Source organism: Panthera tigris, chromosome B2 (genome assembly GCF_018350195.1).
Source record: "Panthera tigris isolate Pti1 chromosome B2, P.tigris_Pti1_mat1.1, whole genome shotgun sequence".
Lineage (NCBI taxonomy): Eukaryota > Metazoa > Chordata > Mammalia > Carnivora > Felidae > Panthera > Panthera tigris.
Window position 1 is genome coordinate 127,940,421 of NC_056664.1, and position 14,076 is coordinate 127,954,496.

General features: G+C 41.1%; 1 protein-coding gene across 1 annotated transcript in view; it reads right to left on the reverse strand.

Annotated features, from left to right (window-relative positions):
• HIVEP2 (HIVEP zinc finger 2) overlaps window positions 1-13,769 on the reverse strand; it is a 203,613-nt gene extending 189,844 nt beyond the window's left edge. Inside the window, exon 1 of the mRNA XM_042987240.1 lies at window positions 13,733-13,769. The gene's annotated coding sequence lies outside the window, so the exon portion shown is untranslated. The remainder of the gene's footprint in view (window positions 1-13,732) is intronic.
• Window positions 13,770-14,076: the final 307 nt, after the last annotated feature.

Consider the following 14,076-nt stretch of genomic DNA (forward strand, 5'->3'; position numbering starts at 1 on the left):
ACCATTTGAGCTGAACTTACTGTCGGCTTGGCATGTCATTTATACGGCCAAAGAGTAGGAAGTAGAAAAGGTACGAATGACTGGCACTGGTGTGACTACAACAAAATGTCCCCCAACAATACACTTGCTTTACCTTTACGATTAAAGCCATCACCCTGAAGATTACTGAGCTTCTTGGACAAAATAATAATGATATGCTAGTACAAAACCAATAGATCTCACTCAAAATGCACATGAGATAGATTTTTCTGCAAAAAAAAAAAATGTTTACACATTTTTTTACGCTTCATTTCATTTCATCGTGTTTTTAGTTATGAAACTGCCAAAATCAGTGACCCGCCTCTCAATGTGTTGCAGTGTGCGTATGCCCACCATTACTTATCGTGACTAGGTGCAAAGTCTTTAAGCTGAAGCACAAGTTCTTGGACAATGTACTTAGGCACTCTAACTTTTTCACCAACATTCACTTAATATGCATTTTATGTTGCCCTCAAATCAGACGCTTCTGTGAAAATACTCCTGACACTTTCCCACGCTGATGCCTATCTAAATCAAGGCCTATCTAAAGCATCCTCTTCCCCCATTAAACATTCCCAGCTCTCCTCAGCCAGGGACCTGAGCCGGGGCTCGATACCACAACCCTGAGATCACGATCTGAGCCTAAATCAAGAGTTGGGCACTCAACCGACTGAGCCCTTTAACCTGCTTCTTTTAATTACAGTTTCCTTTGCAGGCATAGTCCTTTTGCTTAGTATAGATTATAAAAGTTCTGACTATGAGGATAGTAAAACTCTTCTTTATATTTTATATTCTATGTCTATCTCTATTGTATTTTATATTCCCATGAATTTCACACATGCCGGAATCTCAATACTTTTATTTCTGAAAATAGATTTGTATTACGTTATTACACATCCCAACCCTGTTTCAGCTGTAAAAGTCTCAGCAAGCATGTTTAGCCCCATAAAATGTTTTTACCCAGTTAATAAGAGGCTATATTCTGACGAACAACTGGCGATAAGCAATTTGCTTTTGAGGATTAATAACCAGCAATAGCCTAGACAGAGTACATTTCAGACATGAACGACCTGATCCCTAAAGAAATTAATAAAACAGAAATGAAAACGACATAATAAGAGGGCTAGGTGAACGAACTAGGAATATTTAGCCTGGATAAAAGAATACTAAAGGGAACATGATCACTATCTTTAAATAATTGTAGGAATGTCCTGCAAGTCAATGAGGAAACTTGGATAGCTGCAGAGGGCCAAACTGCTGATAAACTGAAGCGTCCAGGAGAGGAATCTGCCTCCCTAAGAAAAGAAAAGGTGTTTAGGTAGAGGTTGAATGCAAGCAGTCCTTGGTGATCTGTCCTGAGTGATTTCTGCTCGCTCAGTTAGGGATTAAATGATGCCTCCAGTGCTCTTATCTAATCTTGAAATTCTACGAAAGACTTCACGTTGCAAAGTGTCCCGTCATCATTTGACAAATCAATACATCAGATCCTACTCCCGTGTGAATTAACCATCATAATTTAAATCAGACACTTTAAGAGATGCCCTAAACAAGGTGTCACGTGCAGAACCACAGAGGGACAGGAAGAAGTAAAACTTCTCACTAAATGCTAGACCGGTACTGAAGGTGCAACCTGCTCAAAATTAAGGTCTGACCCATCTGGAAAAAAGCACCAGCAAAGCTGACACTGAATGAGGAAGTTAGCCATTTGCATATTCTAAAGACCCTCAGAATCCCATTTCTACATCCCTCTCCTTCGCCCTGCCTCATATTCTTAGAAATACTTAACATGTGAAACACAAAAGCAGTAGTTTGATTTACACAACTGGGCAGTATATTGTAAAAGTTTCTTATGAAATTCAAACCAAAACCTGTTGGTGTAAAGGAAATCACAAATGTTAGCTATGCCATTAGACATTGTTTGCTTTTCCAGCTATGAGGAGGGTTAATATAATCACAGCAGGCTATTGTTACTAATTTCAAAGTGTCTTCTGTTTGCTTCTCATTGCCCTGGTCCTACCCAACCCACAAGAATATAAAAAAAGAAAGACAAATTGTCAGGACAATTTCCTCACAATATAAATTCCAGATCAGCTATTGATATCCATTGTAACCCCTTTGAGACATCATTAGGTTTGCCATCAGTAAACTCTCACCAAACATAGCCAAAATCAACTAAGGACTGAACAAATCTGGAGTCTGTCCATTAAAAAAAAAAAAATCTATCTCCACACTTAGCGTCCAATTATTTGCTATATCCTATACTGTCAGGTGATTTATTTTAAAAGGTCATTTTGAATATTCTCAGCCACTTGGCCCATTTATAAAGCTACACTTGATTAAATCTGGGCACTAAGTTCAGCACGAATATTACTAAGGCCATCAGAACAAGTAAACAGATTGCAAATTCAAAAACAAACGTCTTTGGATTCCTTTTCTTCTGCTTGAAGGTGGGTATCGCTATCTCAAAATTTTGTTCCACATGTGCATTAGTGACCTATGCAAAATTTAAAGGCTCCAGGGGACATTACAACAAGCTGTGGAGCTGCTAACCATTATCTTTCTGAAAACAATTACATATGCCCATAATAAATTGCATCAATAGCAGTCAATTATCTCAAGAACACTCTACTAACCCTTGTCACAAATGTATTGCTGCGTATCAGATTTTTTTCAACAATTGAATTATTCTCAAAACTTAGCATTGCTTCACATACTAAAAATAGCCACTCCAATTCTCTTGTGTTACCCTGCTCTGCTCCCAGGAGGTAGGGCAGTGCTATAAACAATGCTTCATTTTTACAGATGAAGAAACAATGAAATATAACAGAAGTACAGCCACTTTGCCTGAATCATTCTGAAAATCAATAATGAGGCAAGCAATAAACTCGTGGGGTCAGGGTTTACTATCAGCCTTTCTGGTGTCCTCTGTGGCCCTGGGATAGGCTCTAATGAGCACATCCTGACAACAAGGGCACAAAGATACTTAGAATCCTCATTTTACCAAAAAAGCTCATATTTCTCCGAACATAAACTTTGACATATGACAAATAAATTGAGTAACAAGAAAATATATTGAATATTTATAACCCTGGATTTTTCCCTCGCTTAGAGAAACAGGGATTATTCAAAATGTAAACTTCAGGAGAAGAAAGAAAAATAAAGCTTGATAATTATTCCATGGATAATTAGAAGCTGAACTCCCCATGACTCGTCCATAAAGTGTTGGGGCCAGCCATCAGGACTCTCCCACGGGGCCCTGCTGAGTTGCAAAGGCAGATTTCATCACTGGAAAAGTGGTTCTCCCCCAGCCTTCCCTCCTTCATTTTTCTTTGTTTCCAAGGGCAAGGATCTGTAATGGGGTAAAGGAATACATTCTCTTTATGCCAAACTTATCCAAGCAGAAGGACCAAGAAACAACTCTTCCTTAAACTCCACACCCACAAGCAGTAACTGCCTTCAAATAGCTTCCCTTTCAAAGCACCGTAAGCAAAATATGGCCAAAGAAAACTGTCCTATAGGGAAGAATCCCAGTCAACTATAAACTTCCCAGTCCAACTGTAGGAAAAAAATTGCCTCAAAATGGCTCGATCTGAGCAACTGTTGTGAAATCAAACGGGAAGTGCAGAGACCAAGAAGACCCTGACTGTGCTACGAGAAGTGTGATTGCTGGGTGTGCTTCCCAGGGGACTCCTTATAGAGCTGAAGAAAAACTTACAGAGCAAAGACTAACGGAGACATCACCCCTCCTTTCGTTCTGATGACCACCCCCCCCCCAACCACCATCTTACCTCTTTTCTCACCATTTAGAGTACAAGCTTCTTGAGAATTTGGACTTTCCACATTCACCAAATCCCTACTGCCTGCCTACTATACACCGTGCCCTGTGTTTCCACGTTTTTGTGAAAATATAAACCATCCTAATCCACTAGAAATTTGACAATAAAAATAATCGGTAAAAAAAAAAAATGAAAACTTCATTTAAATAAGAATAAAAATATACATTCCAAATAAAAGCCGTGGTAATCTCTTCACCTTAACAATCTGATAAATGCAGTTTACAATAAAATGTGTCATTTAAAAACCATTTTCTTCTCTTCCTTGTGAAAAAGTAAGCAGAACTAGATTCTACAAGTTAGGAAAGGCCATAATGCTGAATCATAAAGAGGGTTTTTTTTTAAAAAACTAGTGCTATATTTAGTTATGCAAAAAATAGTAATAAATAGTACGTCTTCAAAAACTACCTTACTATGAAAAATATAGATACAGATATGGGTATAATAAATGGGATTTTTTCATGAGTGATTTAGTAAGACTTGCAATGCTTCTTTAACTGTTATTTGGGTTGAGAGACACAATATGAAAGTAGAGATTTCCAAAAACACTGGAAAGTAGTACAATGACTAAATTTGCTATGAAAAGTTTCTAAAGTAGTCCACTGGAATATAAACGCCATGAGGACAGGGATTTTTTTTTTTTTTTTTTTTTTTTTAGCTATTTTATTCACTGATGAATCCCCAGTGTCTAGAAGAGCACCTTTCCCAGAGCAGGTAGGCGCTTAATAAATTTTTGTTGAATTAATAAATGTTTGTTTAAAAGTCAGCAGTCCCGGGAACACTCCAGTTGTGTCTCCTAAGCAAGCCCAAGGCCTCATGAGTAAACACTGGTTCTCCAGCTCTTGCGATTTACGTAGAAGTTCAAGTTGGGTAATTTCAGGCCCTAGAGGCTATTTTTAGGCCACAGAACTCCAGAAGGATGATCCACAAAGAACCAGAGAATTTAGTTCACCTCACTAGTGTAGCACTGTCTGAGCTGAATGAAAAATACCCCAAACTGTAATCGATATTTTCATTTGTTAACTGCTGAGAAACATGGGCATTTTGACATCGTTTCTTAAACCATTTCCATCAAGAGTCTAATAGACCACTTGAAAATGTGAAAGTGATCATTTTACTGTCACAGCAAAATTAGGTTCTCCTGTGTTTTTCTTTTCTTTTGGTGTAATTTCTTTTTTTATTTTTTTGCAAATTTTTTAAATGTTTTTATTTATTTTTGAGAGACAGAGCAGGAGTGTGGAGGGGGAAAGAGAGAGGGAGACACAGAATATGAAACAGGCTCCAGGCTCCGAGCTGTCAGCACACAGCCAGACGTGGGACTCAAACTCACGAACCACAATATCATGCCCTGAGCCAAAGTCGGACATTTAACCGACTGAGCCACCCAGGCACCCTTGGTGTAATTTCTTCATAATAATAATCATAGCTGCCAGATATTTAACGTTTTACTATGTGTTCAGTGAGACAGGTACACATATTCTCATTAAAAAACTTCACAATGACCCTTAAGCAGATATTATCATCCTCGTTTTGTAACCTGCAGGAGGTTAACTGACCTTCCGAAATTCCCTAGAGCTGGTGGTGGTGCTGGAATTTACCCTGTTCTGTCAGACTTTAAATCCAAGCTCTTAGCCCCAAGGCTACCTCCTTCATACAGTGTGTATCACACTGACGGGTATGCCTAAACTACTAAGATTAAACACTGTGCGAAGTGATCAAAATGGTTGGCAATTTAATTTTTTAATTTTTGCAAAAATTTTGCTGTTTAACTGTTGCTTATGCTGCTGCGTGAAATGGTGAAAAGACCAATTGTGTCTGGAGCCTAACACCCTGAGTTCAAATCACACTTCCTTACTGACTATCAGAGTTGTCCCTGCAAACACCATTTAACCTTTCTGAGTCTCAATCCCCTTAAGTGTAAACATGAAGGTAATAATACCAAATCTTCTCACGGCTGTCACTGGAGAGTGCCTGGTGAGCAGCCTGGCACAGAATAAGCGCTCCTTCAGCCTAAATGCCCTTCCTTCTAACGGATTTGCTAAATTGGCACTGTGCTGATTTTATAAAAGTGTTTAGTTCATCCTCGTAATACCATAATTACAGAATATAATGACACTGCATTCTCTATAACTACAAAGTAGAATTTATAAACTGATAGATGATGAGTTGGAAGAGGCTTTAGAAGCCCATCTGTTCCAATCCTTTCGTTTCCAAATGAAGTCCAGAGAGTTTAAAGGACTTGTTTCCAAGTTTTTACAGAAAGCTAATTGCAAAGACACTTCTAGACCTTATGTCCCTCCACCTCTACTTCCACGATAGTCCCAGTTTTTGCCTCACATTACACAGGCATGGCAACACGTGTAATTTTCAGACAATTAAGCAGTATAAAATAACCTCAGTTTAATTGCATCCAATTAACAAGCCAAATTAGTGTTTCATATGTACACTATTAAACTAGTTGTCTGGCTTCCAAAAGAAATAAAACACTGTTTCAAATGAATCTAGCATTTTAGTGAACAAAGCTACTTACAATTTAAATTACCTTTGCTATAATCTTCTTTATATGGAATTAGACCTAATCTCCATTTTAAAAGAAATTCTTTCTGCAACTATCAGGATGAAAATTCATGCTTGTATTTTAAGTATCAAATTTTTCTTTCTCACTAAATACATACGATTTTCTAAGATTAGTATACATGTGCATGCATGCACACATGCATACCTGGACATATATGCATGCCTAAGGCCCCCTAAGCAAATACAAACGAGGGTGTGTCTGACATTTCCCCACCGCCCAGTTTGAAAAGTCCCACCTTTTTCTTGGCCTTCAGAAATCAAGTGAATCTGCCACAATGCAAATAACAAGAGCTTTGCTGATCTCCTGCTTTCTTTTTCAGAGAAAATGAAACCACCAGATAAATCTTTGTCAAAAAACACTGCCTTCCAAATACACTGCCCTACACTATCCGTCCAGTATTGTCATGATTTAGATACAACTGGGTATCAGTTAAAAACCGGTATTCTAATGAGCCACAAAACGAATCATCTATCCATTCCTTAAATATTTACACCTAAAAACATAAGTGCGTTATCATTTTAAGTATAGCCATTTTTATCAGTTATCGTTTGTTTGGTGGCCAACTTTCACTATTACTATTTATAAAGACTGTTCCGAGGAAAGAGTTGTAGAGTAGGTTAAACTAAAAATGCAGTACTGTATACTGAAGACACAGCTTAGACTGACGATCTGCTGTACGTATTTGACCATGTTTATCAAAATACTTAATCACTTTTGTTATTTATTATTAAGATGTCCATGAACAAGACAAAAGAGTTCACACTGGCATGCAGTGGTGTCAACCTTCATTACGTCTTTTGGGGCCTTATACCAATTTAATGGCCACCTGCCACCAAGCTATTCATCCCCTAGACGTTTATAATCTTTCTGAACACCCACACGTCATAGCATCACTCCTCTGCTGAAAAACCTTAGGTGAAATCCAGCTTTCTCAGGAGGGCTTCATGGCCCACATGGTCTGGAACCAATGGACCTTTCCAGGTTCGCCGTAGTCTTCCTCTCCCTTGGCACAACAATGTCCCACCACTCCAGATCAAATTCAATGTGCCCCGCCCTTCCCTCTTAGCAGGATTTACTGAAATTCTACTCAACTTTCAAGGCCCCCGATCAAAATTTACTTCCTCCCACAAAGACCCTCTAATCTTTGCAGATGGAAAAAAAAAAATGCTTCCATTTATATTATACTTTCGCTCGTACGTTTTAGTAAAGTTTATTTAACAAGCCATATGTCTTCTCTAGATTGTAAAAATTCAAGTCAAGGATCATCATCCTCTTACCTCTCAATTACTCATATTTTGTCCCCCCCCCACCCCAGTCTGACTCCAGAGCCTAAGCTTGGAGCTGCACTTCCATAAACTGACTGTTTTTGCCACCTAAATTGAAATTTCTATATTGTATGAATTTTAAAACAGGGAGCAAATTAATTAAGTGATAACAGTTGACAAAATGGAGTAGGAGCCCAAGATGACATAAAGGAATGTTATTTTCACTAACCTCTTTTTCCACTCTTTTGTATTACGTTGACCCTTAATCATACAGAAGGTAAAAAAGAAAAAAAAAAAAAAAGAGCTAAATTTTTCCAAAGGTTCCAGTATTTGCAGTCATGAAGAGAAATTATCTGGGGACTTGAATGTTTCACTAGCTGTTTAGAAACATATAGATCCAGCTTATGCAGGGTTCTAAAGATGAATCAGTTCTTCAAACAACGACCTTGAAAGACCTCGGAACTGGTAGTTATTCATTAAGTGAATCAACGGTGTTGACCAATTCAGTTAACTTGATCCTCAAATAAGTATTTTTTAATTTAAATTATTTATTCTTAGAAAAATTACCTGCAAATAATAATAAGCTAACCTACAATTAAACCCCTCAAACCGAAGTTAGCACATGGAGTCATAACAAACCTCCAGGGGTCAAGGACCACTGACGTTGAAGTACTTGTGAAGAGACACGTTATACATAAGGCTCCTCCAACTTCTAGACCCTGCCCCCCAAAATTCTTTCTCCAATGATCTACTTCTGACATAGCCAATAGTATGTCATATGTCCTGATTTTCCAAGGACAGTGCCCATTTATGCCAGGTTAGATAATCATTCATGTGGTACTGACCACGTAATCTGGCCACACCTCGCCTCATTTCTCTAGTTATGTACCCTCGGCCCCACTGGCTTGCTTTCAATTCCTCAAAGCACTGTACATCCCCCAATCTCAAGATATTTGCATTATTCCCTCTTTGTACAATACACTCTTTCTCTCCACCTCTTTCCACTTGACCATAGTTTATTCTTCAGTCTCAGCTCAAATATTACCTCTTCAGACAAGGGTGATATACTGCTTATTTTTATACACTCATTAATAGGTGTATACACTTATTAATAGGTGTATACACTTATGATACGCTCCTTTCTGTTTCTTCGAGAGCACTCATAACTAATGTGGCTTTATTTATGTTGGCTCACCTCATGCCTCATATCTGTCAAGCCCACTAGATTAGAAGCTCCTTTTCTGGTCTGGATCATCATTATATCCTTGGTGTCTACCAAAAGCCTAATCCATAATAAATACTTGTTGAATAAACGGATGAATAAGTTGTATTGATCAATGATGACTGGGTCACTTGTCATAGTACTCTGAAGAAAGAGCTAAGATTATATGTGAGTGACAAGTCAAAAATGTTGCCTAGCCCTGAGTACTTCCTGACCTTACCTCCAATCACCATGTGACCCAGAAGTAGTAGGTCAAACCCCACCTGCTCTCCGCCCTGTGTCTTCAGGCACACAAGCATCATTTTCATCTCTTCTCTCCAAAGCACTTTCTTCAAATATGTCTACCTAGTCAGACTTCAAATTTTAAGCAGATAGGAAATCTACAGTTACGGACACTTGTAGAATAGATCAAATGCCATAATTAACACCTCAAATGACAAATAATATGAGTATGTGTTAAGATTAGCACATATTTGGCTCAGAAAAATAGTGACACAAATTACTAACCAGTTCTGATTCTATTCTAAATTCAGTCTTGAAGACAGTATAGCTCTATGTCTCTCTTGATGCTAGTAGCCAGGATCAACATCACAGAAGCCAAAGATTGTACAGATCAAGTATGCTGTGTTATCCTCTTATACGTGAAGACTGGTTATGTCACAATGATAGATGAAGTGCTGAAATATTTGTCCAAATTACTTAGGGCCATCTCACAGCTACAAATACTGACTTACAACTTCCTTTTTGTTAGCAATGCCATAAATAGCATATAGAAAGCAGTGCTTTTGTTGTTGTTGTGATCAAGTATCAGGAACAAGTGGAAAATTGTATCACGTATATTATTTCCTTCAAATAATCACAATCTTATTTTCACAAGGTTTTCCCATTTTCTCTCAATCTTCATTCACAGCTTCAAGCATTGAGAAACCTCACTGGAATATTCACTGAGGTTTTACTCAAGATAAATGAAGTCTCTGCCTATGTGGTTACAGCAACCCTACACACACTCATAGTGTGAAGTTCCTTATGAAACCTGAAGTCCATTGAGTTGAGATAGCAGACTTCCTCTGTTCCTTTTTATATCACTTAGAAAGCTGCAATACTTACATACCCTGTTTTAGCCAAAATACGGATTCATGGTGAATTCATTTATAAATTCATTAACTAGAAGCACAGCATTGGAATTTTCAGGTGAAGGTTTAAATTGTGAACCATTTCTCCACCTACAAGACTGTTACACAGACCAGTAGAGTCCTGTTGATGCTGACTAGGAACCAAAATTTGAAAACAGTGTTTATTTTGAACAGACTTAGGTGAGTAGCAACCTGTTGGATCCCAAACTATCCATCCAGTTGATCTTAACCACCTTTCCCTTATTACAATAGTTGCTACCTCAGGAATTAAATGCTTCCACACTCTAAAGGAGTACGCTTTTCACTCATGCCAAATAACATTTTCGATAGCTCTTTAAAACTACTTTTCTATGTTGAAGCTTTCAGATTAACTTCAGCTAATTACTGATAACTGAAAAATCTAAAGCCAACACAAATAGACTATATGTTATCATTGTTACTGTTGAAATAAACCCTGCTTTAAAATTCAAAATAGGCAGATTCTTAAAAAAAGAAAAAATCCTCATTTTAAAATGGAATCAGCATAAAAAAACAAAACCTGATTTTTCTGAATAGTGACGAAGTGTCAAAAGCTCAAGCAGACACACGTACCATTATTTCACAGGGAACGCCTGCATTCGTGTTCTCTCTGTTTTGTTTTCATAGTAACAACAACATTTGAAAACACATCTTGTGTAAAAAGAGCCCGATCAATCAAAATATTCCACTGGCTAATCTTTCAATAAAGTCAAATGACATGACTTCATTATGTGATAACACACATAGAGTAAATTCACCTTCATATCCCATGTTTAATAGAAATATAGAAATGCCTTACCTACTTCAGTGAAATTTTTCCAAACACCTCCACAAGGGTCTAACATGTTAAAAATCAGTTAAATTTTAAATTGGTACCATCATTAATATGCTACCACTCCCCCAAATTGTCCCCAAATCAATTTCACATCAATTTAATCATAAACACCGTTACATAAATATAAGCAGTCTCTAAAAACGCCAACCTCATAAAACACAATCATTGTAACAGAAATATAGATGCCAGCAAATGAATTTTGTTTTATACCTGACCCATGTTCAAAGCAAGACACTCAGACAATTTTCAAAAGATTCACCATTGTCATGTAACATTTTTCTGTACATAAGAAATATACTGCATATTTCAAACCTAGTGGTCAAAAGGGATTATGACACTTGAAAAGCACACTATCATTTAGTGGATGTTGGTAAATCCTTTTCACCTCAAAATAAAAATGCACACTTCTCATCTGGTAACATGATTTCCTAGTGTTCCACAGGAATTTCATCTTAATGAAAATGCTATCACCTAGAGGGTATTTCTGTCTTGATAAACCATCTGGCCTATATCCTAAAAATCAAACCCAATCTACTCATTACACAATCTACTTGGTTAAAATCTTGTTTGGGCACTTTTACAAGGTAAAAAAGAAAAAGACATCTGCAAATTCTAATATATATGTAATAAATAATACATACTATGTGTAACATACATCTCTGTACATACATATGCAAATATTTAAAATAACTTGGTTTGCTCAAGGACAAATATCACCAAATATTACTTTATCACTGGAGGAAATGTTTCTAATAAAGTTAAATGGCCTTTTCCAGGAGGACAGATCATTGCAAATTTAATTAAAAAGGATCTTATTAATATTTCAAGTAATTTCTGGGCTTGATTATGCGCTACAAAAGAAACAACTGTACTGAAGAGAAAAATCAATAGCCCTTGACTAGAGCCCTGAGTATGCTAGAAAAACACAGTTCTCTTGTGAATTATCAAGGTCTAGCCTTTGGGGGTGGGAGAGAGCACCAATATTTATTTGGAGGTAGACTGAGTTATTTTTAAAATGGCAAAAAAGGAAGGAGAACAATCGGTTCAAATTTTCCATTATAATGAAAGTACCGGAAACAAGCCTTTTTATGTTCATTTTAGGCCTAAGAAACTGTGCAGAGAATAAGGCTTTTGCAATGTCAGTTGCACACACTGCTTCCTGTGCGAATTCTAAGCCATTACAGGTGTCCTAAGGCCTCCAGCGAAACCTATTATCAGGTTAGTCCTCCCGTCCCCTCAAAGCCATCCCCACTGCCCCCCTACCCCACACATATTATTGCTCGGCTGCTCTAAGTGTCTATTAAGGACCCTCTGTCTTCTCTGCACTCCCGAGGTTAAAGTACCCACTTTCCCTCGGCGAAGCCTGTAAAAGCTTTCCCATTAGAGAGGACTAGTTCCTGCCGTCCTTTTTCAGTTAGATGCTTTCAAGTCAGGAGAGGAGCCACTTGAAGAAAACCCTCCTTCCCCTCCTCCCTTTTTCCACTGGAAGCCACGTCCCTGAAGGACAACACGAAGGGACACTTCATGACCTTCTACCCCCTCACCCAATTTGGGCTCGGAGAGTTGGGGGTCGCATTTTCTCGTGTCCTCTGCTGCACTGGATGTGTTATGTAAGAGGGACAGAACGCGAGAGGCACATGCGTATAAAGCGCACCGATCTGCGATAACAGCTGGGGTGTCAGAGCTAATCTGGAGTCTCCCCCACCAAATACGACAGACACCACACATACATCACCCCCACCCCCTACACACACCCCCACACTGAGCAGTGTTTTCCTGTCTCGCCCCTACCAACACCAGACGCACAGAATGCAAAGGCGGGGGAGGGGTGAAGGGAGGTGAGAGAGGAGGAGCAGCAGCACATCTGCTTTGATAGCAGCCGGCAGAGCCGCCGCGGCAGAGAGCCCCTCGTTAACCCCCTTCCTGTGGCTGCACCACGTCATGGAACATTCCCGGAACGGGCCAACGTTCCACCCACTTCAGGGAACAGACATAAAGGCGCAGACCCAGCTCCCCACAGTGCAGAACCCAAACACACATGTCCCTTCCCGGTCCCCGGGCAGACGCACAGACGAACACGCATGCAAACCGCCCCCACCCGTCTCCACGCGCCCCCGGCCAGCCCGCCGCGCCGGGAGCCGCTCTGCGGCCGGTGCACCCGCAAGGCGAGGGCGCCTCCGCCTGAACCTTCCATCGAGACAGTCCCCTCCTTCCTCGTTTCCTTCCTTCTCTCCTTCCTTCCTTCCTTCCTTCCTTCCTTCCTTCCTTCCTTCCTCGCTCGGGAGGAGAAAGGAGTCACTGAAATGCCAACAGCTAGCAGCCTTCGCCGCGCTCGCTCGGCCGCAGGCCGGCGGCCCGGCCCCCGCGCCGCCCGCCCGCCCCCGGCCCGCGCCGCGCGCCCGCCGCCCGCCCGCGGCCCCCTCCCCCGCTACCTGACGACGGGCGGCCGGCGGCCGCGGCAGCCGCAGCGGTGGCCCGGCGGTGCGCGCCGGTGCACGTCCCTCATTAGTAACCAGGCACATTCCTGCCTCCAGCGCTCCCGCGCGGCCCCCTCCCCCCAGGACATTACGCAAAGCAGCCTCCCCTCATCTGCATAGATCCTCGGCCAGGGTATTCCCCGCATTTCCCGACGCGCCGGACCACCCCCCCACCCGGACGAGGTCTCCCCCATCCCCGCCCCCTCCGACCCTCACCCTCGCCACACCGGGAAGGGGCTGGGGGCGCGCGCCGCGAGACGCGACCGAGTCCGGCGGAGGCGATTTCAGTATAAAGTGAAACAAGCTCCCAATGCTGAAGGAGGCAGGAAAAACACGGCGCCTAGGCCACTTACCGAGCCGAGGAACCTAGATTCCCGCCGCTCTGCGCTCCCAAATGGTCGGTCCGCCCTCCGCGCGCCCCAAGGCTGCACCCAGCACCCCAAAGTAGAGACGTGTAGAAATATCGTTAACGAGCCAGGAGACCCTCCAAGTTGCTCCGGGCTCCGGGGAGCCTCAAGGTCCAGGACTCAACTTGGCAAAGACTTGTGCCACAGTCCCCGAAGATGTTTTTGTGGAGACCCTCCTCCGGCGGGGAGAGACAGCGCTCGGCGGCGCCCCGCTCGCCTCCTCTCCACCCTCTCACCTCCAGCCCGCCTCCCGCCGGCTGCCCGCCTCCGGGCCGCGAGCCCCTCGGGCG